The sequence below is a fragment of the Euprymna scolopes genome, chromosome 17 (assembly GCF_053919585.1).
Source record: "Euprymna scolopes isolate OS-2025 chromosome 17, ASM5391958v1, whole genome shotgun sequence".
Taxonomy (NCBI): Eukaryota; Metazoa; Mollusca; class Cephalopoda; order Sepiida; family Sepiolidae; genus Euprymna; species Euprymna scolopes.
The window spans coordinates 93766682-93790582 of record NC_136498.1 but is presented as its reverse complement, the minus strand read 5'-3'; the positions used below and the strand labels follow the sequence as shown (position 1 = coordinate 93790582).

General features: G+C 32.9%; 1 protein-coding gene and 1 pseudogene across 10 annotated transcripts in view; both read left to right on the top strand.

Moving 5' to 3' along the window:
* The window catches only part of LOC145296848 (dystrobrevin beta-like), a 541375-nt gene that overhangs the window by 432694 nt on the left and 84780 nt on the right, over window positions 1-23901 (top strand). The gene's annotated exons all lie outside the window — the stretch shown is intronic.
* LOC145297433 (5S ribosomal RNA) lies at window positions 5809-5926 on the top strand (annotated as a pseudogene).

Genomic DNA, 23901 nt, shown 5'->3' with positions numbered 1-23901 from the left:
ATTGATTTTTTTTTGAGATCAAAAGAATTCGATTCCAATTTCTAGCATTCTTACAAGTCTGATTCCAACTCCTTTCCAAACCTCTGATTCCACAACCCTGATAAAACAGTTGGATTTAAACATCTAATTCATCTAAGATTAACTAATTTGCATAGGAAATTTCATTATTAACTATTTGTTTTTATTGTTTTTCATTTTAATATAAGACATTTTATTTACTTTAAACGATTTGATGTAGAGATACTTTTTCAGTGAGTATCCATTACCTTTTAAGATACTCTCATATCATACTCAAATTTTCGTCTGTCTATCAAGCTTAAGGTAAATCAAAACATTTTGACTTCAACTTCTAAACTCCCAAAATATCCGAATTTTTATTTTAAAATCTTCCAATATTCAGATTGTTGATTTATTAAAAATTAAAAAATCTGACTCCTTTATAACTTTCAAATAATTCCAAGTTGGAAACATTACAAAAGTAAGTTGGAGAAAGAACTTTTTTTATATATTAGATATGAGTACATGTACTGTACTATATAAATGTATATTTACATTATCTATATTATATTTCTCTTAGTCTGTTCATCCCACCTTTTCTCAGAAACTACTGGTCCGATGTGACTGAAATTTTGCATGAACTTTTGTTATGATAAGGTGCACCCAATTATGTATTATGGTATCCATTCAATGCACAGTTAGGGATTAATCAGGATTAGTATTTAATGGAAAATTTACACACAGAGTTACAATTTATCCCTTCAATGTGATGGACCCATAGATCTTGTCAGGTCATACAATTTACAGAGCACAAATTTAACCATATTCAACCATCAATTTGGCATAAAGTATTCATTTTAAATTAATGGGATATAACTTTTTCTGTTTTTAATGGGCTAAAAAGTCTAATATATATATATATATATATATTAGAATTTTCAGAATGTGAGAATCATTTCTACAGTCAAGTAATATTGAATGCAAGAGAGTTGGGTTTTCAATTCTAAGTTGGATGTGCTCACATGATGAGTCCAAGTGAGGGCTAAACTCGTCTTAGACGTTCGGTTTGTTGGCTTCATGGCTTATGGTAGCTGCAACATAGCTTGACTGTAGAAATAATTATATATATATATATATATATATATAATATAAAGCTGAATGTGTGTGTGTGTGTGTGTGTGTCTGGTCACGAATAGGCTCCTATATGGTTGACTATTTTAAAAAAACTGATTACATATAATGATAGAAGATGTATTGAGACACAGGAATGGGTATGTTTGATCTGGCAGAACAGTGGTTCATTAAAATTGTGGGGTCTGTGTTCACACCTGGTCCACAAAGTATGGAAATAAAAAATTTAAAAATTAAAAAAAAAACGTTTACAAGTGTTTCTGATATAGATGTACATAAGAATACTTTGATAAGTATGTTTTAACTTAAATAGGGATGGTATAATAAAATTGTGGGGTCTGCATTCGCGCCTGGCCTTCATATAATGGAAATAGGCACAAACTTAAATAAAGACTTTTCATATCTATCTGTGTAAGTATACTTTGATAATTATGTTTCTGTTTGAAGAAATATGGTATAATAAAATTATGGGGTGTTCGTTCGCACATGACCTCCATAGAATGGAAATATGTCACAAAGTTTAACAAGGTTTTTTAATATAGATCCACAGAATATTGTGATAAGTGTTTCAGTGTGAACAGGTATGGTATAATAAATTATGGGGTTCATCTATTTTATTTTTACTTTCGTCATATTTTGCTTTGGTTTTGATACCCCCAAATTCAACCCAAATTTACAATCCTTCCTTTTCATAACCTATCATACTTTCATAAATCAGAGTCCATTTAGCAAAAGTACCCGTCGTTGACTGGGTTCAAAAACAGCCTATATATATATATATATATATATATATATATATATATATATATATATATATATATATATATATGTAAACACTATTACATGTGGTTACATGCCCATGTTTGTTTTAATATTATATATAAATGTGTATATGTGAAATGATTGAAAGTATTCCTATCTCCTATTCTGCTGAGAGAGTCATGATTAAAAGGAAATTGGAGAGAAAAAGGAGCTTTTATCATCTCTTTTGTAACAATAAGCAGCCATCTTTGTTTTGTTCTGATGTCAAAAGACCATAACACAACTGACCAATCTTTGGCAACACCTTTCCTGCCTATTGAATTTTATTTCAGTTCACTATTGTTTTCTTTCTAGGCTTCTTAGCTTCTTCAACATCCTCCTCCTCCTCATCATCTTTTCTCTTTCTTGCTCTCCCCTTTTTTACCATGCTTTTCTTTCCTATCTTTCTTTTTCAGCCATTTTATATCTTTTACCCCATATTAACCACCCTCTCTTTTTCCCTATTAACAACTCTTTTTTCTTCTTCTTAATCACCTTTTCTCTCTTTCCCTATCTTCCCCCATCCCTACTCACTTTCTCTCATTTTATTATCCTCTCTTATTCTTAATAACATTTTTCTCCTCCCTCATAAGCACACTCCATCCCTATTCGTTATTATATCTAACCCTCCTCATCCTTTAACCCCTCCTATTTCCAATCTTTTGTGATTATTCCTGACTTTTCTTATTACTTCATTTTTAGTGTTGGCTTTTTTCTTCTTGTCCTCTTATTCAACCTGAACTTTCTTTTTCTTGACCCATCTTGTTTTAGCTGATACACATGGTTAGTTCTTCTCACTCCTTCCATGGGAATGGCTTATGCAATTTTCACCTGTCGTTTCTAATTTACTTTATCCTTTTTTGACTTGCCTGATTTAACTTGTCATCATGTCATCGACTTGGGTGCCGCATCGCTATTGTGAATATACACATATCTATAAGGTAAGAGCAACATTTCCCACCTTGCTTTGATATTCATTTATATCAAGAATTTCTCAATTGGTTAGTCTGCCATACTTGAATTTGAAATAGGATTTTCATTGGTGGAAGTTTCAAATGACATTTTCATTAGTTTACCATGCTCAAGTTTGAAATAGAATTTTCATTGGACTTCGATGCTCAAGTTTGAAATTACATTTTTGTTGATTTGTTACACTAATGTTTGAAATAGAATTTCATTTTGTTTAGATTCAAATTTGAAACAGCATTTTTGTCAGTTTATCATGTTTCAATTGAAAAAAGCATTTTCTTTTGTTTATAATACTTAAATAAAAATAGCATTTTCATCAAGATGTCATGCTAAAGTTTGAAATAGCATTTTCATCAAGTTGCCCTTTTAAAGTTTGAAATAGCATTTTCATCAAGTTGCCCTGCTAACATTTTAAATAGCATTTTCATCAAGTTGCCCTTTTAAAGTTTGAAATAGCATTTTCATCGTTGCCCTGCAAAAATTGTAAATAACATTTTCATCAAGTTGTCATGCTAAAGTTTGAAATAGCATTTTCATCAAGTTGGCCTTTTAAAGTTTGAAATAGCATTTTCATCGTTGCCCTTTTAAAGTTTGAAATAGCATTTTCATCGTTGCCCTGCAAAAATTGTAAATAACATTTTCATCAAGTTGTCATGCTAAAGTTTGAAATAGCATTTTCATCAAGTTGGCCTTTTAAAGTTTGAAATAGCATTTTCATCGTTGCCCTGCAAAAATTGTAAATAACATTTTCATCAAGATGTCATGCTAAAGTTTGAAATAGCATTTTCATCAAGTTGGCCTTTTAAAGTTTGAAATAGCATTTTCATCAAGATGTCATGCTAAAGTTTGAAATAGCATTTTCATCAAGTTGCCCTGCTAACATTTTAAATAGCATTTTCATCAAGTTGCCCTTTTAAAGTTTGAAATAGCATTTTCATCGTTGCCCTGCAAAAATTGTAAATAACATTTTCATCAAGATGTTATGCTAAAGTTTGAAATAGCATTTTCATCAAGTTGCCCTGCTAACCTTTTAAATAGCATTTTCATCAAGTTGCCCTTTTAAAGTTTGAAATAGCATTTTCATCGTTGCCCTGCAAAAATTGTAAATAACATTTTCATCAAGTTGTCATGCTAAAGTTTGAAATAGCATTTTCATCAAGTTGCCCTTTTAAAGTTTGAAATAGCATTTTCATCGTTGCCCTGCAAAAATTGTAAATAACATTTTCATCAAGATGTCATGCTAAAGTTTGAAATAGCATTTTCATCAAGTTGGCCTTTTAAAGTTTGAAATAGCATTTTCATCAAGATGTCATACTAAAGTTTGAAATAGCATTTTCATCAAGTTGCCCTGCTAACATTTTAAATAGTATTTTCATCAAGTTGCCCTTTTAAAGTTTGAAATAGCATTTTCATCGTTGCCCTGCAAAAATTGTAAATAACATTTTCATCAAGATGTCATGCTAAAGTTTGAAATAGCATTTTCATCAAGTTGCCCTGCTAAATTTTAAATAGCATTTTCATCAAGTTGCCCTTTTAAAGTTTGAAATAGCATTTTCATCGTTGCCCTGCAAAAATTGTAAATAACATTTTCATCAAGTTGTCATGCTAAAGTTTGAAATAGCATTTTCATCAAGTTGGCCTTTTAAAGTTTGAAATAGCATTTTCATCGTTGCCCTGCAAAAATTGTAAATAACATTTTCATCAAGTTGTCATGCTAAAGTTTGAAATAGCATTTTCACCAAGTTGTAAGTTTAATATGGCATTTTTGTCACTATGCATGCAAATTTAATGGCTGCAAATTAATTTCTCATTACAAAAAAACTTGTTCATTTTATTTTTTTGTAAAATTTCAAAATATTTTAAAATCTTCAAACTCTTCGTAAATTCCAAATTCCAACTCTTTTGTGTTTTCTTCACATGCTTTTAATTTGAAAACAACATAATAAAATATAAACAAAATTTCATCATACTATCTCCAAAAATATTGTTCTCGTGACTTTTGCATATCTGACGAAACTAGAAATTGGATTGCAACATCAAATAGATTCTCCAGTTGTTATACTAGAGTACTTATTCCATCAAAAATGACAGAGAGGGGCTTCACATCTTCAAACAAAACAATAAAGCATTGACATCTTTGTATCACAATGAAATGTATGTTCATTTAAATAATGAACTATTTACAACACATTCATCAAAATTAGTTTTATTTCAATGGTCGCTCATTGCTATTTGACAACAAATGACTGCACACAATTCTCACTTTTTATATAATACTTCAAATAAGCTGCTCCTGATTTTATATACAGAATTATTTCCCTTGGTGTTACAAAGAATTAACTATTTGTAGATTTCTACCTATATAAAATGATGTATGTTTATATATTTGTATGTACAGGATTCGCGCCTAAACTAATTTAATGATCATGCTGCATTTTGAAATAAAGTTTCTAGTTATAAGGGATCCAAATGTGGGCTATATTTATTTTGATTTAATTTTATGCAAAAGGGGTGAGAAGGGGGATTTACATACTTGTGATTTTTGTGAAATTTTAACAACAGATATTAAACATTAATTAATAACTATGTTTTTTATGTTTTTTTATGGGGAATAATATGGGCAAAAACTCCTTTTTGAAAATTCAAACATTTCAGATTTTCATTGAAATTTATCCCTAATCATTTGACATCAATTAAGCAAGAATTTCACTTTCTTCTTAATTTTAAACATTTTTTGCTAGAATCAAAATCATATAATGGACTTTGATCAAAATTAGAGTAAGTATTCTAGATATTAGGTTTAGTGTCATTATATCTTAATTTTAATCTTTGTAAGCATATAAAAATGGTGCAAAATTGTTTTATTCGTGGAATTAATTTTATCTGATTTGGGATGGATATTCTGCTTGTATATACGGCATGATCATGTTGACACACTGGTTCCTATCAGATCACCAAAGTTAAGTATCATTGAGCCTGATCAGTACTAAAATGGGTGACCATTTGGGAATACCAGGTGCTGTATGTGTTCTTTTCTCTTGGCATTGTTTTCAGTCATCCTGGACTTCTTGCCACCGAAAATCAAGAAATTAACCAATTTTAATGAATTTTTCAGTATTTATCAAATAATAATTACAGAATAGAATGAATCCATTATTTTTACTTGTTTATTTTTACATTAGTGGAAATGTAATGTAAATGTTAAAACAAAAAATACCTTTACTAAAGTTTTCAGTTGTAAAAAATGAATGCATTTATTTATTTTTTATGAAAATAAAGCATTGTAAATTGTAACAATAAAAAAAAAGAAAAATTAATTTTTTCAGGAACATTATGAAAAATTCCCCCAAAGTCCATATTAATGAATTTGATATAATTCAAAGAAAAATTAATTTCTTGAACTATTGACATTATCATTGAATTAAGCATTGTTTATTTAATATTTTCACGCAAAAAATTATAATTGCAAAAAATATTTTTACTTTTTTATTAGATTACATATTTTGCGTGATTTTTATATGTAAGATTCTAATATTTTCATTGCTTGAATGAACGTGTAACTTGGCTTCGTTTTGTTTTTGCCTGTGCAAAGCCAGAATCTCTTGCTTTTGGTGACTAATCAAGCTATCTTTTTTTTATAAACAAGTTGTTTTTTTTATTTAATTCGATATCTTAGGATTTTACTTTACTAATTATCTTTGAAATAGATCCAGAAAACTAATATTTATCTTTCAAGGGATTTTTACAATAGATATATTTAACTTCAAAATTTAGCTGAACGTGTCAATTTCTGAATGTCACCGTGAAAACATTTTTCAATATAACTTTTTTTCATCTGTACAAATATTTTTTTCTTTTTTAAAAATTAACTTTAGGCTTTAATATTTAAAATACAATCAAAAAGTCATTGGAACCTACAAAAAAATTATGATAAACCGGCTTTCAAAACTATGCCCCTCTATCTTTTTTCCACCATTAATGGCTGTACCTAATAAATAGTGTGGATTTTTGGAAGCAAACTAATGGAGTTATTGCAAGAGAATAATTGAATTACTAGCAAAATAGATTTTCAGCAAAAGACTTGAGATTAATTTTTTTAAATATATAACTTTAAAGGTTGAAAAACTTCCAAGACTATGTATATAAAACTAGAAGCACAGTATATTATTATGGTTGATATATATTTTTAGATGGGCTCACAAACGTTTCTAGATTAAGTTGAAGTAACATTTGCTGTTTTGTATGCACTTTAATAATGTATTCAGTTTATAAAAAAATGAGAAAATCATTTTTTTATAAGAATTATTAGGTCTTCCTTTTGTGTTATAAAATTTTTTTTTAGTCATTGTCCACAAGGATTACATCTTCTCAAACATTTCAGATGCAATATTATGGTATCATTTACTCTCTGACATTTTCATGTCATCCTTTTTTGGATTTAAATTTTGCACTCATATTTTTTTTTTACAACTTTCCACAAGGTGAAAGGGAGGTGCATACATTAAATTATCTCATCTACCTTATTTGTGTTAGTTTCACAATCCATCATTTGAACATATACAGCTACATTATCTTGACCTTGTACCATACATGTTAACTGATATATCATCAAAAATAAATAAAGGCAAATGTGTATTTCGTATTATTTGCATTCATCAGATTACTGTTCTTATCTCGAGTGTCATTTTCACAAGATTTTGATCAATGTAACTTCCGACCTTCTTTAGGTGTATCTTGACAAATTTGGAATCTACACAAAATTTTGAATTAAACCATTTATTTAATCCATGGGAGTAGCATGATGAGAACAGTAATCCAAAGAATCCAAATAATCCAAATAATCAATCCTCATCTAAAAAAAAAATCAGAAACGGAATGTGTTTTTCTTTATTTTTTCAAAATAATCTCACAAAAGGGTCTTTAATGACAGTAAATACTATATTAATTGCGAAAATAATCTCACAAAAGGGTCTTTAATGACAGTAAATACTATATTAATTGCAAAAATAATCTCACAAAAGGGTCTTTAATGACAGTAAATACTATATTAATTGCGAAAATAATCTCACAAAAGGGTCTTTAATGAACGTAAATACTATATTAATTGCAAAAATAATCTCACAAAAGGGTCTTTAATGACAGTAAATACTATATTAATTGCGAAAATAATCCCACAAAAGGGTCTTTAATGACAGTAAATACTATATTAATTGCGAAAATAATCTCACAAAAGGGTCTTTAATGACAGTAAATACTATATTAATTGCGAAAACAATCTCACAAAAGGGTCTTTAATGACAGTAAATACAATATTAATTGCAAAAATAATCTCACAAAAGGGTCTTTAATGACAGTAAATACTATATTAATTGCGAAAATAATCTCACAAAAGGGTCTTTAATGACAGTAAATACTATATTAATTGCAAAAATAATCCCACAAAAGGGTCTTTAATGACAGTAAATACAATATTAATTGCGAAAACAATCTCACAAAAGGGTCTTTAATGACAGTAAATACTATATTAATTGCAAAAACAATCTCACAAAAGGGTTTTAATGACAGTAAATACTATATTAATTGCAAAAATAATCTCACAAAAGGGTCTTTAATGACAGTAAATACTATATTAATTGCAAAAATAATCCCACAAAAGGGTCTTTAATGACAGTAAATACTATATTAATTGCGAAAATAATCTCACAAAAGGGTCTTTAATGACAGTAAATACTATATTAATTGCGAAAATAATCTCACAAAAGGGTCTTTAATGACAGTAAATACTATATTAATTGCAAAAATAATCTCACAAAAGGGTCTTTAATGACAGTAAATACTATATTAATTGCAAAAATAATCTCACAAAAGGGTCTTTAATGACAGTAAATACTATATTAATTGCGAAAACAATCTCACAAAAGGGTCTTTAATGACAGTAAATGCTATATTAATTGCGAAAATAATCTCACAAAAGGGTATTTAATGACAGTAAATGCTATATTAATTGCGAACATAATCTCACAAAAGGGTCTTTAATGACAGTAAATACTATATTAATTGCGAAAATAATCCCACAAAAGGGTCTTTAATGACAGTAAATACAATATTAATTGCGAAAACAATCTCACAAAAGGGTCTTTAATGACAGTAAATACTATATTAATTGCAAAAATAATCTCACAAAAGGGTCTTTAATGACAGTAAATACTATATTAATTGCGAAAATAATCTCACAAAAGGGTCTTTAATGACAGTAAATACTATAGTAATTGCGAAAATAATCTCACAAAAGGGTCTTTAATGACAGTAAATACTATATTAATTGCGAAAACAATCTCACAAAACGGTCTTTAATGACAGTAAATACTATATTAATTGCGAAAATAATCTCACAAAAGGGTCTTTAATGACAGTAATAACTATATTAATTGCGAAAATAATCTCACAAAAGGGTCTTTAATGACAGTAAATACTATATTAATTGCGAAAACAATCTCACAAAAGGGTCTTTAATGACAGTAAATACTATATTAATTGCGAAAACAATCTCACAAAAGGGTCTTTAATGACAGTAAATACTATATTAATTGCGAAAACAATCTCAGAAAAGGGTCTTTAATGACAGTAAATACTATATTAATTGCGAAAATAATCTCACAAAAGGGTCTTTAATGACAGTAAATACTATATTAATTGCGAAAACAATCTCACAAAAGGGTCTTTAATGACAGTAAATACTATATTAATTGCGAAAACAATCTCACAAAAGGATCTTTAATGACAGTAAATACTATATTAATTGCGAAAACAATCTCACAAAAGGGTCTTTAATGACAGTAAATACTATATTAATTGCGAAAACAATCTCACAAAAGGGTCTTTAATGACAGTAAATACTATATTAATTGCGAAAACAATCTCACAAAAGGGTCTTTAATGACAGTAAATACTATATTAATTGCGAAAACAATCTCACAAAAGGGTCTTTAATGACAGTAAATACTATATTAATTGCGAAAACAATCTCACAAAAGGGTCTTTAATGACAGTAAATACTATATTAATTGCGATCATGATTGGGACTACCATTTGCATGTTTACACAAATTATCTTTTGGCAAAAATCATTTTTAGCTTTCTAATCAGTTTATTCTCATCTGGATTCGCCCCCCCCCTCCTTTAACCCATTAAACGATCATCGAACCATGTAATTTAGAATAAATTATTTGCTGCTTGCGGCCTTCTACAAATAACCATTTCCAATCTCGTATGATCTTTCTGTTGTCCATAAATGATTTCTATAAGAATCTGATGAAAGAAAACTTATTTTTTTAATGCTTGGTGAGATTTTGAATTATGGTACCACCCAGATATGGGAGGGGGGGGCGAGTTATTATATCCACACCTCCTCTAATGCTTTTTTTTACTTTGTCTACCTTTTCTCTTTATATTTATTTTATTAAGAGAATACTTTTATAAAAAAAGATGTGTGCTGCTTGGATCTGGAATTGGAGTGATATTAAAAATAAAAGATTTTTTACAAACCAGATAAAGAATTTTTCTTTCAATGATACTCTGAAAGTTCTGGGTACAAGTTAAAAAATAAAAAAAAGTGGACCTTTTCAAATGATGGAAGTGCCACAACGTAGACAAGAAAATGATTAATTCTTTCTGGTCTAAACAAGATAAATTCTATGAAATGTTATTAGTTCTGACATTGCAAGCTATTCTTTTCACTAGCAGATGGCGGATATATAGCATGTTAAGAGCATGATTCTGTATTGAGATGGTAATGCATAATGAGAGAGACGTTCATCTGTCAGGATGATGAAGACCATCCGATCATCCTAGGGATGATGGATGACTCGTTCTAGGAGATTGTTTAAAGTGAAACTGGTTTGTGCAGAGTCAAACTCACTCTCCATCCCAACCAGCCTGATCCAGATGGAATGCAGGAGCTGCCAGAAGTGTTGCCATCCTCCTACATACAGCACCTAGTATCCCCAAATGGTCACTCATCATTTGGGAATTAAAATGGCCAGGCTTAACATTACTTAACTTTGGTGATCTAATGAGAACCAGTGTGTCAGCATAATTATGCCATATGTCATAGCAGTGATCAGATGGATATACAATGTAAAATTAAATCAATCCTGTTGCTGAATATACCAAAGATTGATGAACCGATGGTCAATCAGCTACATTATTTGGACTCAAAATCTTGAGCTGGGGGACCAGAGCAAATTTGGATAACCCAAGAAAACTTGATCACAAACTATCAACAAGAATCTTACACAGTGGAATTTAAACAGAATCAATCCTCAAGTCTGCCAGATACGGAGACTGAGATTTCAGGCTGTCAGAAAACGTTGGATCACTAACCAAGGGAAAAGATGATAGAATGAAGGAGTAGGAGGAAATGATGATGATGATGATATTGATGATGATTACAAAATAATGCAGGGCATCAAATATTTACTGCATCAACAAATATGGTTGTTACTGTAAAATTCTTTCATTTGTGAGTGAATGGCTAGGAATACTTTTATTTGTAAGAAAATAAAAGTTACTTCGTATTACTATCACTAAAAATAAATAGAAAGTGTATTCGTCAGCAAGACAAAAACGTTGATGAGTGATTATAGTGCTGGAAATCCTCTGGAAAGAGGAAAATTTCCATGCTCAGTTTGTGATAAGGGAATCTGGTGCAATTTTTCTGTGCTACAGGTAAGCATTGAATATGCAAGGAATGTAGCAGAATTACAGGTTGAGAGGGGACAACTGGTTTGTGTGCAAGAAATGTAACACGACAGGAACGAGCGTAAAAGACATGGTGAAAATATATGTGGTGATAAAGTTATGATTGTTGGGAAAATTTTTTACCTTGGTGATAGCATTAGAGTGGAGCAAGTGCTAGTGTGGTAGCTAGAATTAGGAGTAGATGGAGTAACATTCAGGGAACCTTTGCCATTACTAACCAGCAGAGTGTTACCATTGTGGACTAAAGAAAAAGTCTATCAGGCATGTGTACACAGTGTGATAATGTATGGAAGTGAAAGAGTTGGGAACATGCAATAGATGGAGAGAAATGAGAATGATATGATGGATGTGTAATGTGAATCTTAAAGACTGACTCAGAGGAAGTTTAAATCAGGACAGTATAGGAAGATGTCTGGAGAAGAGAATACTTTGATGATATTACCATATTGAAGAACGATCAAGGGTAAATTAGATAAAATTGTTTCTGTAGAATGAACTGGATTCAAACTTAGCACACCCAGGTTTTTGTCTGTGTCATTAACAACTTAACTACTATTATCTCCTCCCAAATTTGTAGAACAACTAAGGTAGCTGGGTCAGCACACAGAGGTAGAGACCAAAGAAAACATGGGAGGAAGTGATAAAGATGGACTTAAGGCAAAGCGGTATAAATAAATATCTGGCCAGAGATAGATTAGTTTGACAATCAATTCCGTAAAAGTCATTCAACACATGCCAGCATATAAAAATGGACAAACCTAACCTGACGATGATGATGTAATATTTTTATCAAATGATATGAAATGTGATGCTAGTCAAGTTGTTAACGACATGGACTAACGAGCTGGGTGACCCAAACTTTGAATTCAGTTTGTTCCACATAAATCACTTTCACTTAGGATGTTGGCAACCTTCACGTGGTACCTTCTGTAAGTATCTGATTTCCTTCTGGAAAGAATTTTGTCTAGAAAAATATCGGGGAACCAATGCCAATAATAGAATCTCAGATTCATACAATATGATCATGATCATCATATGCTATATGCAAACTGACTTTATTTTTTCCATCTTGAGTTCATTGAAAACATCCACTCAACTTGTGAGTTGTTCAAATGCTGAAAAAGTTCTTTCGTCAATCATTTGTATGCAACGTCCACAATAATAGTTATGATGCATCAGAACAATCTTTTGATTGAACGTCTTTCGATGGACAATTATTGCCTATGAGTGGCAGAAAATGGTGGCTGGTACAGAATTTTGAGTTTGAAAGTTTGTAATTGGCAATAGAAAATGAATCAACATTATTTTTGTGATTAATTGAATGAGCAGAACTGTGATTTCACACTTTATGTATAGGTGTGCATTTGAACAATGCAATTTGTCTGTAGCGATGTGATATGTTTATTAATCACTACAGCTGTACTAGTTGTTATCTATTATGTAATGGACAATTTTCTGTGTGTATGTTTGTATGTCTGGCTTAAACTAAAAAAAATACAAAATATATATCCACAATTTTTTTTGTTTTTTTTTTACACAGTGATCACCACTTATCAAGGCCCGGGAGCCACTCAGGGATAAGGGTTATTGCAAGTACATTAAGTTAGTGAGGAGATTTGCTGAAGTGTTTACTTAAGGGGGCGGTTCATTAGGAATTTGTTAACATTGGACTTGAAGACATCCAAATTGTAGTCCGGAGGGAAGCAGGCAGACGGAACAGAGTTCCACAGGCGTGCAGTTCTAAGAAAGAAGCTTTGTTCATGGAATCCGCGTTTTGATTTAGGCACAGATATAGAGTGGGGGAAATTTTTCACAGTGGATTCAGCTAGACGGGTGTTTCTTGTGAAAGATTGGCGAGGGGGGACCAGAGATTGGAGTTCAGACGAGCATCTGCCATGGAAATAACGATAAAACAAGGACAGGCTCGCAACGTCTCTTCTGTGGGAGAGAGGTTGCAGGGTAGAGAAGAGGGCATCCCCCACTAAGCCACAAAGTCTATTTTGTACTCTGTCAAGGCAGGATAGGCTGTTTTTAGCAGCTCCTGCCCAGATATGGCAACAGTATTCCATCCTTGGACGTACTTGGCTTTTATAGAGATAGAGAATTGCATCAGTAGTGAGATATCTTCTGGAGCGGTAGAAGGATCCCACCATCTTTCCAGCGACCTTGGCAACAGACTTGATGTACGTGTTCCATTTCAGATCAGGAGTAAAGGTCAAACCCAGAAGCTTGTCAAAACACGGAGCCTCACCCAGACGAGAGCCATCCATCACAACTGATGCCAGATGGGGATCAGAGCGTTGATGATGTAAGGATAGGAGTTTGGTTTTGGATGCATTAAAGGTAACCAGCCACATCTTCCCCCACTGAACCACGCGCTCGAGATCAGAGGAGAGAGAATCAGAGAGAACTTTGTCATTTACAGCTTTTGATGTGTTGCCGTAGATGGTCGTGTCATCAGCATAGATGTCAACGAATGATTTAAGTATGTGTTTAGGGAGGTCATTGATGTAGATCAGGAAGAGAGTTGGGCCCAGGATTGACCCCTGGGGGACTCCAGCATTTATATTGCAGGCCTCCAATTTTTGTCCATCGACCACTACTCTTATGAGCCTATCGGAGAGAAATGATTTAATGATTGAGAAAACATTTCCCGTTATACCGTAGCTGGAAATCTTGTGAAGTAGACCCTTATGCCATACTTTGTCAAAGGCCTTTGATATGTCAAGAGCAATTGCCCTAGAAAGAAAGCCTTTGTCAAGAGATTCACTTATCCTGTGGGATATAACTGTCAGCACATCTGCGGTAGATCTTGCAGAGCGGAAACCATATTGAGTGTCACTAAAAAGGTTATTCCTGCTGAGGTGGTTGACTATTTCTCTATCTAATATGGATTCCAGCAACTTACTCATAACACACAGGAGACTTATAGGTCTGTATTGAGAGGGAGATGACTTATCAGCTGAATTCTTAAATATAGGGCAAACTGAAGAGGTCTTCCAGGGAGTCGGAAAGCACTTCTCATTAAGGCAGCGCTTAAATAGTTTCGTAAGTATGGGAGCAAGTTCTGTTTGAAGCTTTTTTAACACTATAATCGGGATGCCATCAGGGCCAGTTGCTTTACTGGAATCTAGGTTCTTTATTAGCTTGGCGACCTCATGCACGGATATTTGTATGCTACCCAGCTTGTTCTGTGTTATAGGAGGAAATATGGAGAGTTGATGGCCTTCGTCGCATAGGGTAGAATTAGCTGCAAAGTTCTTTGCAAATAGTTTGGCCTTGTCTGACGCTGACGAGATGACCTCTGGTCCATTGATAATGGTTGGTATAGAACGCACACTTCTGTTCAGGATCCTATTTGTTATTTGCCAAAACTGGTGGGATCCAAGCCGCTGATCAGCTACCTTGGATTTAACAGACTGGGCATATAGCTCTCTTGCATTTTTTATTACTCTTTTACAGTAGTTGCTGGCAGACCTGAAAGCAGCTTTAGTCTCAGTGCATCTATTACGTTGGTAGCTATGGAAAAAGTGATTTCTGTGCGTGATAGCAGCAGCACATTCTGGGGGGAACCATGGCTGGCTGTTAGGTTTTTGTTGAAATTTTTTGGATGGTATGAATTGGTCTATGCCTACAATTAACCATTCTGTCAGATCTGATACTATAGAGGACACATCCTTTTTAAACATGGAGTGCAGAGGTAAATCAGATATGAATGTACGGAAGCTATCCCAGTCAGCCATAGAGTATCGGTATACAGTACGGTGGAGGGGTACGTCTGGGGGCTTCTTACATTTCGTTTTTATCTTAACTGATACGACGGAGTGGTCAGAGGATCCTAGAGGAGAATGAACAGAACATGAACATAGCTCAGGGGAAGTTGATAGAAAAAGGTCTAAGAGGCTTGCATATTGACCGGGTGTATCGGGGACATGGGTGGGTTCGCGAACAATCTGAGTGAGGTCATAAGCAATGTCAAAATCATGACAAAACCTTCATTTTTTTTGTGGACTGTTATCCTCATTTTCATTGTTGTTGTTTCATCCTGTTTCAGCCAACTGGCTTTCTTCAGGTGGTTAACCACGATGGGATAGAAATGCTGAGTCTTGTAATTATATCCTCAGTAATTACTTCCTTCCATAGTTGTTGTTGTCTTGTCATGTTTTAGTGAGACAACAACTTTTGTCCACAAAAAAATAAATAAATACACAAATTATGAAGCTTCGTCTCAAAGAATTCCAAAATATAAATATGAAATATTATAAAATACAACAAAGTTGGTATTTTCTTGATCGGCATTGCCTCAAATGAATAATATTTAAATTTAGTAAAAGCATTCATTATTTCATCCTAAACTGACGCACATTTCATTGAGGGTGGGAGGCTGTTTTCCAGTCATTTGATGTAGTAGTTAAAGAGAGTTATCTCTGATTTTTTCATCAAAGAGTTAATTCTTTTATGCCGACTCATTTCTCAAGAAATCTATACTAGTTATTATCTATTATAGGGCAAACATGTGTATGTATGTTTGTATGTTTTGCTAAAACTAAAAAAATTAAAATCAAAACCTTGTAAATTTGGTATTTTCTTGATCAGCATTGTCCCAGATGTATATTTAAAAATCAGAAAAAAAAATTCATTCTTGGGAATAAAAATTGCAAATAATTTATTGGTTGGATTGTCGAATTTCATTGTACTTTTGTGAGTGTGTTTTTGATGAAATTGATTCGAAATGTTTTTAAAACATGATTTTATGTTTCTGAATTTTTCAGATACAAATTGATAATTTACATTATGTGGATTATTTGAACTACTGTTCTCATCTACCCAGAATGAGAGCATGCTACCCTATGTATCAAATAAACGGTTTCATTTGAAATTATTTGAAAATTGCTGCGTTCAACAGAGAGATTCCAGAGTTCAACAAGATTCACCTGAAGAATGTCGGAAGTTACATTGACATAAATGTTGTGAAATTAACACTCAAGATGAGAACAGTAGTGTAAAGAATCTAAATAATACAAAGTATCTTGATTTGTTTATTGTGAACCAGAATATTTAACTGTGGAATTAAGGAATGAGACTATAATACATTTTTTGATCCACAAAAAAGTCTGTATTACTTTATATATTAGATTATTGGTTGTTAAAATGTTCATCTTTGGCCTATTTAAGTATGTATATGCGTCTTTGTGTTAAATATTATAAGTAAGAATAATATTTCACCTCAGAAATATTATTCAACTCTGTGATTTTATTTGAGCCAATAAATCATTCTGTCACTCACACCTCGCAACGCGATTATGAAGAAAGTGTTATAATGATTTCTGCATGGAGAATTTCAATTTAACACTCGATGAAGCCATTGTTTGCTTGCAGATTCAGTGAAGAAACAAGAAAGAAGCATTCACTTCTACAAGTATTAAGTCACTTTAAACTTAAATTTGGGTTGTTACTCTTTTGTGTTTCAGTAGATTCTGCATGTTTTACTATGGACAACAAAACCGGAAATGTGGTTAAAAAAACAAGTATATGACAAATGTTAGCAAAAAAAAAAGATAAATAATAAGTTACTTTCTGCCTACCTGGATAAGTTTTTGGTGTTTTAAAGCGTTTTTTAAGTTTGGAACGCAAGTAGTGCTGAAGGTTTAAATTAAAATAACAACAAAGGTGGCGAACATGGAGTTACTATCTTTGGAATCTTAAGAATCGTTCATTACTAGAAAATAAATCTAAATACTGAAAGAAATCCACTCAATGAATATTACAGTGATATTTATATATATATATATATATATATATATATATATATATATATATATATATATATATATATCATTAATATATACAGCATAATCATGCTGACACACCCATTCTTGTCACCGAATCACCAAAGTTAAGCAACGTTGGTCCTGACTTGTACCATATGAGTGACCATTTTGGAATTCTGGGCACTGCACAGGGTGGAACGATAAATTTGTCGACCTAAAGAAAACAACACTACAACTTTATTTTAAAACTTTTATTTAAAAATCAATTAAGGTAACTTAATCATATAGTAGAGCTGACATCTATTCAATGTAGCTGCCTTCAGCCTCAATCACCGCCTCGATACGGGTCCAGAACTGGGAGCATGCCTTTTCCACAAGCACCGGTGGAAGCTCAGCAAATACTCAGTGGATGGCGGCAATCAGGCTGGCTTTGGTGTTGTGGGAGGTCATGTTGGTGATGTTCTCGACATATAACCAAACGAAGTAGTCTAGCAGGTTAAAGTCAGGGAAGAAATGGGGGGGGCAGTGACAGAAGGGTACAAAGTTGTAGCACTCCTTCTGAAGCTAAGCCTGGGTCTCTTTGGACTTGTGGCCCAATGCCAAATCCTGCTGCCACACCCAAAGTCTCCCACCTGATTGCAGCAGGCGATCACCATACTCGTCAGCACATCCAGGTACACTTTGGTGTTGATTTTCAAGCCAACTTCGAAGATGTAAGATGGCATGATGTGGCCCTCACTTGAAACCACACCGAATCCATAACCGTGGCTGGAAATTTTGTTAAACTGTGCCCTCAATCGTTAAACCATTCGGCCAGAAATTTGGCTGTTAAGGAGTCAAAGTTCAACGATTTGATCTTTGAGAAATTTACCAAACTCCTCTGCAAATTTTGGGTATAAACAATTGAAATTTTAGATATAGGTTCCTTGGACATGGATCTAACTTAATAACCTGATTTGAGCCCAAAACAATAAATGTTAAGGGGTCATAATAGGGGTCAAAGTTAAAAAAAAATTGACTGCTGTTTGCGTCGAAAATTTGAGCTACCAATATATAAATGTATGTATGTATGTTTGCATGTTTGCCTAAAACTTTTAACAGAAGCGACGGATTTTCACAAGATCAGTATCGTTTTGAAGCTCGACCCTTCAGACAAGAAATGTCGAAAAATTGGCTAAAAACATTAATTTCTTCACCCTCAACTGGGCACTTTTCTACAGGGAGGAGTCGCTTTTTCCGCCGATATTGTCGAAAGTCATCCCCTTTTTTCGATTGTCTAGCCTTAATTTAAACTTCCGGTTTGGCGGTGGTCATAACAGCAAAGACGTCACGCTTTTTTCCCATTCTTTTCCTCCTTCGTGGTATGGGTTCGAGCCTGCCTTCCTATCACCACTATTTTTTTTCTTTTGCTCAACATACACCTCCAAATACCCGGGCAACGCCGGGCTGAAATGCTAGTATATATATCTATAAAAGTGAAAATATATGTATGTCTGTCTGTGTACATTTTCCTACACAATAACTCTATCAATTTTCGGTCTACAAACTCGAGATTTGACATAAAGGGTATTGAGATTTGATTTTTTGATCAGTTTTCGGCCAGAAATTTGGCTGTTAAGGGGTCAAAGTTCTACAATTTGACCTTTGAGAACTCTACCAAACTCCTTCACCAATTTTTGGTTTAAACACTTGAAATTTTAGATATAGGTTCTTTGGACATGGATTACACTTTATAATTTGATTTGAATCCAAAACAATAAATGCTAAGGGGTCAAAATTGGGGTCAGAGTTTAAAAAAATTGACCTCTACGGTCTTTACCATTACAATTACTCAGCCAATTTTTGGTCTAAATATTTGAAATTTTACATAAAGTGTATTCAGACATTGGACAAGCTTTTTAATTTGTTTTTGGACGAAAATTTGGCTGCCAAGGGATCAAAGTCCAAAACAGTTTACATTTGTGGTCTCTAGCAAACTATTCAGCCTATTTGCGGTCTACACATTTGAAAGTTTCGCTGCCAAGAAGTCAAGCTTGAAATAATTGACCTTTACAGACTCTACCAAACTCCTCCCACAATTTTTGGGCTAAACACTTGAAATTTTAGATGTAGGTTACCTGGACATAGGTCAAACATTTTCATTTAATTTAAGCCCAAAACAATAAATGTTAACGTGTCAAAATTGGGATCAAAGTTAAAAAAAAATTGACCTCTGCAGTCTCTTCTAACTTTTCTCTATGGTAGTTAAGGAAGTCTATTAAATAGAAAGGCATTACTGTACATATGCACACTTTTTAATATATACATATGCACATAACGTTATGAACATAGGGTCCGAGCAAAGCCAGGCTTAACTGCTAGTATATATATAAACATATATATCCAACGAAGACTAAATTCAACAGGTTTCCATCTTAAGTGTCTGAGAAGAATTTTAAATATCGAGTGGCAAATGCATATACCGGACACAGAGGTACTAGAAAAAAGCCTTGACTCTTCTATGGAGAATTGTGAGTGGTAAGCATCCACAACATAAACCCAGAAAGCGCTACAAGGATGGCCTCAAAAGCATTCTGAGGGATACAGATATTGATACTGACACCTGGGAAGAAACTGTGATTGATTGTAGCGCTTGGCGCAAATTGGTTAAAAATGGTTGTTGTTTTCTGCGGGTTAAGAGGATGAAGCATGCAAAGCTGAAAAGGGCACTTTGGAAGGGAGATCTGTAATTGGATATGTGAAATGTGTGATCATGTTCTCCTTTCCAAGGCATAGTATGTGAGCCACCTGAAATCTCACAATAAGAGACCATCGTCATTCAGCGTTCCACAGCGACCTCATAGCACAAAGTGTGTGTAATATGCAGTAAGGTATTTAATATGCAGTAAGGTATTTAATGTGCAGTAAGGTATTTAATATGCAGTAAGGTATTTAATATGCAGTAAGGTATTGAATATGCAGTAAGGTATTTAATGTGCAGTAAGGTATTTAATCTGCAGTAAGGTATTTAATGTGCAGTAAGGTATTTAATATGCAGTAAGGTATTTAATGTGCAGTAAGGTATTTAATATGCAGTAAGGTATTTAATCTGCAGTAAGGTATGCAGCTCTACATCTTGGCTGAGAAGGCAAATGGTTGTGCACAAAGACGATATTCCTCATCCAGATTCAATCAATCCTGACATTAACATTAAACTTGGTGTGTCATGTATGTCATCGTCCCTGTAAGTCAGCTGCAGGTTTTCAAAGTCAGCTGAGGACATATGAGAGGATACTTAATAGAGTACGTGAATCTTGAGACAGCAATCATCTGTGAAGATGCTGCAATCATCATGTACACACACACACACACACACACACACACACACACACACACACACACATCCCTAAAAATAAGGCAATTATGTAGGGAAAGAAAGGGAAACTCGTGTATGTAATGGAAGACAACTCTCCAAGGTTCAAGAGATCTAATAATACCAACAATATAATAATTGTTAAAAAAAAAACATTATATATATATATATATATATATATATATATATATATATATATATATATATATATTCAGCATGGGTGTGCTTGTGTAATTGTATCTGTATTTATATAGCTATATTGTCAGTTTTTAATGTGGAAAAAAATCCAACTCCTCAAAAAGGGACACTCTGGATTGGGGGGAAAAAATTAGAATTGCCTTAGTGTAGAAGGATTTCTCCTTCACTGATCAAGGGGGGAAAAGGTGAAGTGTAATATCAGAACGAATACTACACTTTGCTTCTTATGCAGTTATTTTTATCCAAATCGCCATGTTCTTCATGATTTTATCAAACTTATGCCAACGTTATAATTATTGATGTTTTTTGAATGCGCAAGTCATAACATAATGAGATTGCCACTATTCAAACCGTGATAATATCTGTAGCTGCATCCAACAGTATTTCCCATCGATCCTAAGTTTCTCTTGTAATCCTAAATCCTGATTGGTTCATCGCCTTACAGTCGATTTTAGGTTGTACAAATCCTTTGTTTCTTAAATGTTACCCTGTTGGATTAGCAGATGTACAGAATAAGAACTCTTTATAAAAAGATGCCAATGCAGTCCTCATACATAGGTACGTTTAAATTTTACTGAAAATGTTTTTATTCAGTTTATCTATTTTATGATACTTGAACCCGTTTTTAGGGGAGTTATTAATACCTATTATCAATGTTTAATTGTGTATAAGTCAGTATTTTATCCATAGTAGAAAAGAGGGTTGCAGGTTCATACATCTTTCAATGATTTTAGTGGAAAAATTGAACACAATGTATTCAATAGAATTTGAACTCGGCATAGCTAATTTCAAAGTTTATGACAGTATCCATTAGGCTAATGCAATACACTTATTGAATATGTATTCTTTATCTATATAAAGTTATGTAGGTGTTTCTGCATTTAAGATTCGCTCCTAAACTAATCAACCTATTATTATAAATTTTGGAGCACAGCTGCCAGATGTAAGGATGGTTAATGTGGATTATATTTAGTTTAATTTAGATTTATGCACAGTGGGGGCACAAATGAAAATTCAGATATCTCCGATTTTTATAAAACTTTAGCAAAGGTATTAAATAACAAATACATATTTTCCAAATTTCAGTTTCTTTGGTGCATTTTAGAGGGTTTTTATGAGGCATAATATGACATAACTGCTACTCATTTAAAAATGAAAATATTTTAGTGTAGTGGATAAAGTACTTGATAAAATTCAGTTGTAAGTTACACTCTTCTGGAGGTTGAAGGTTTAATCCTAAGTTTGAGTGTCACTCAAAATACAATTGTAAATCACTTAGGTCTTCTACCTGGTAATGGCTGACAAAACAAAATTAAATAAAGGGTTCTGTTCAAAATTCTGTGCAGATTCCTGAGCTCAACAACTACAAGATACAACTGAAGAAGGTTATAGGTCACATCAACTGAAACGTTGTGAAAATAACACTCAGGATGAGAACAGTGGTTGAATAACGCAAAAAATACGAATCTTATACATTTGGGCCAACAGACTTTTTGGCCAGCCATTTTTTTTTTTCTAGCAGGAGCTTTTTTTTTTTGGCCTATGCAATTTTTCATTTTTTCCGTTGGAGCAATTTTTTAAGAATTTCATTTTGGTTTCTTTAGAATAACCCTTAATCTGGTTCAAAACTTTTAATATTACAATGACAATTATTTTTAATAAAGAAGAAAGTCATGTTTTCTTAATAGTATTGACGTTCACAGATATTTATTATGTCAAAAGGAATATTATTATTAGTAAATTATACAGATCGAAAGGAGTGTGGAATTTCCATGGTGCTAGTTTAGCTGTTTCGGTTTTTGTTTGACATAAATGTAAACAAATTAATGCGATAGATAAACATCCATAGCAACATAGAATTTTTCCAGAGATCTATATCGTTCTAGTTATTATTTAGAAATTACATTATTATTATCCACTTACTAGAAGTTCTCACATAGATCATAACCGCCAATCACTCACTGATAATAACCTGTGGTGTTCCCTGGAGTCTGATTGACAACAAGCCTTCCCAGATTTTCAGTGCTCTCCAACTCTCTTGGTAATCATCAGAAGATAACTGCACATTATCACAACAGCCTTTGATTTCTTACTGGCAACGGCTATTAGTATGCCATAGAGTTTGAGCGTCAAAAAACCCCCTCAAAGTTCAAGCGCTCTCTGCACTTTTCCAGGGGAAGTCTCGTTAGTGTTCTTCTTCTGCAGTCCTCTTGGACCTTTCATGACTCTTTGGTGTGCCGCCATCCAATGTAGGCGCCAATATTTTTGGGGTGTGTGGGCGGTGGGGTAGTTAACTTAACATTTTTTGGTTTCCGGTATTCTTGGTCGCCTGTGGTTGTATCCTTTCTATTTTCTTTTATTTTTATTGCAGCATTTAAGTTACTGGTCAATGTTTGCAGTTTATGTTGGTTGGTTTCCCCATTTTAAGATTCTCTTTAAGATTTCAGTTATTTTCATTATTGTTATCCGTTGTATCCTTTCAGCTATTCCCCTGATTCCAATTTGTCCCATTCTTTTTTTCAAAGTTTTTCAGGATTATCCTAGTGCTTCTGGTGTTATCTTAATTTTGTTGTTATTATTAATACATTGTTTACAGCGTATTATGTTTTCCTATTATAAACAATGCAATTTCATACAGACACATTATAACAGATGTTATCATTGTTATTAATTACATCCAAGCTGTAAAAACAACTAATGACAGTGATCTCACTTGAAAATTGTGCAAAACTGCAAAATATATTTTTAATAATAGAATTTACTTCAGTGCTTTTCTTTTTTTTTTTTTTTACCTATATTTGCATGGATAATATTATTCAAATCAATTTCGTTCACAGGGCTGAAAATAAGCAAAGAAAACCACAAAGTAAAAAATGAGGTTCATTCAGGCTTTGTGGTTTATGATAGATTAATAACAAGATAA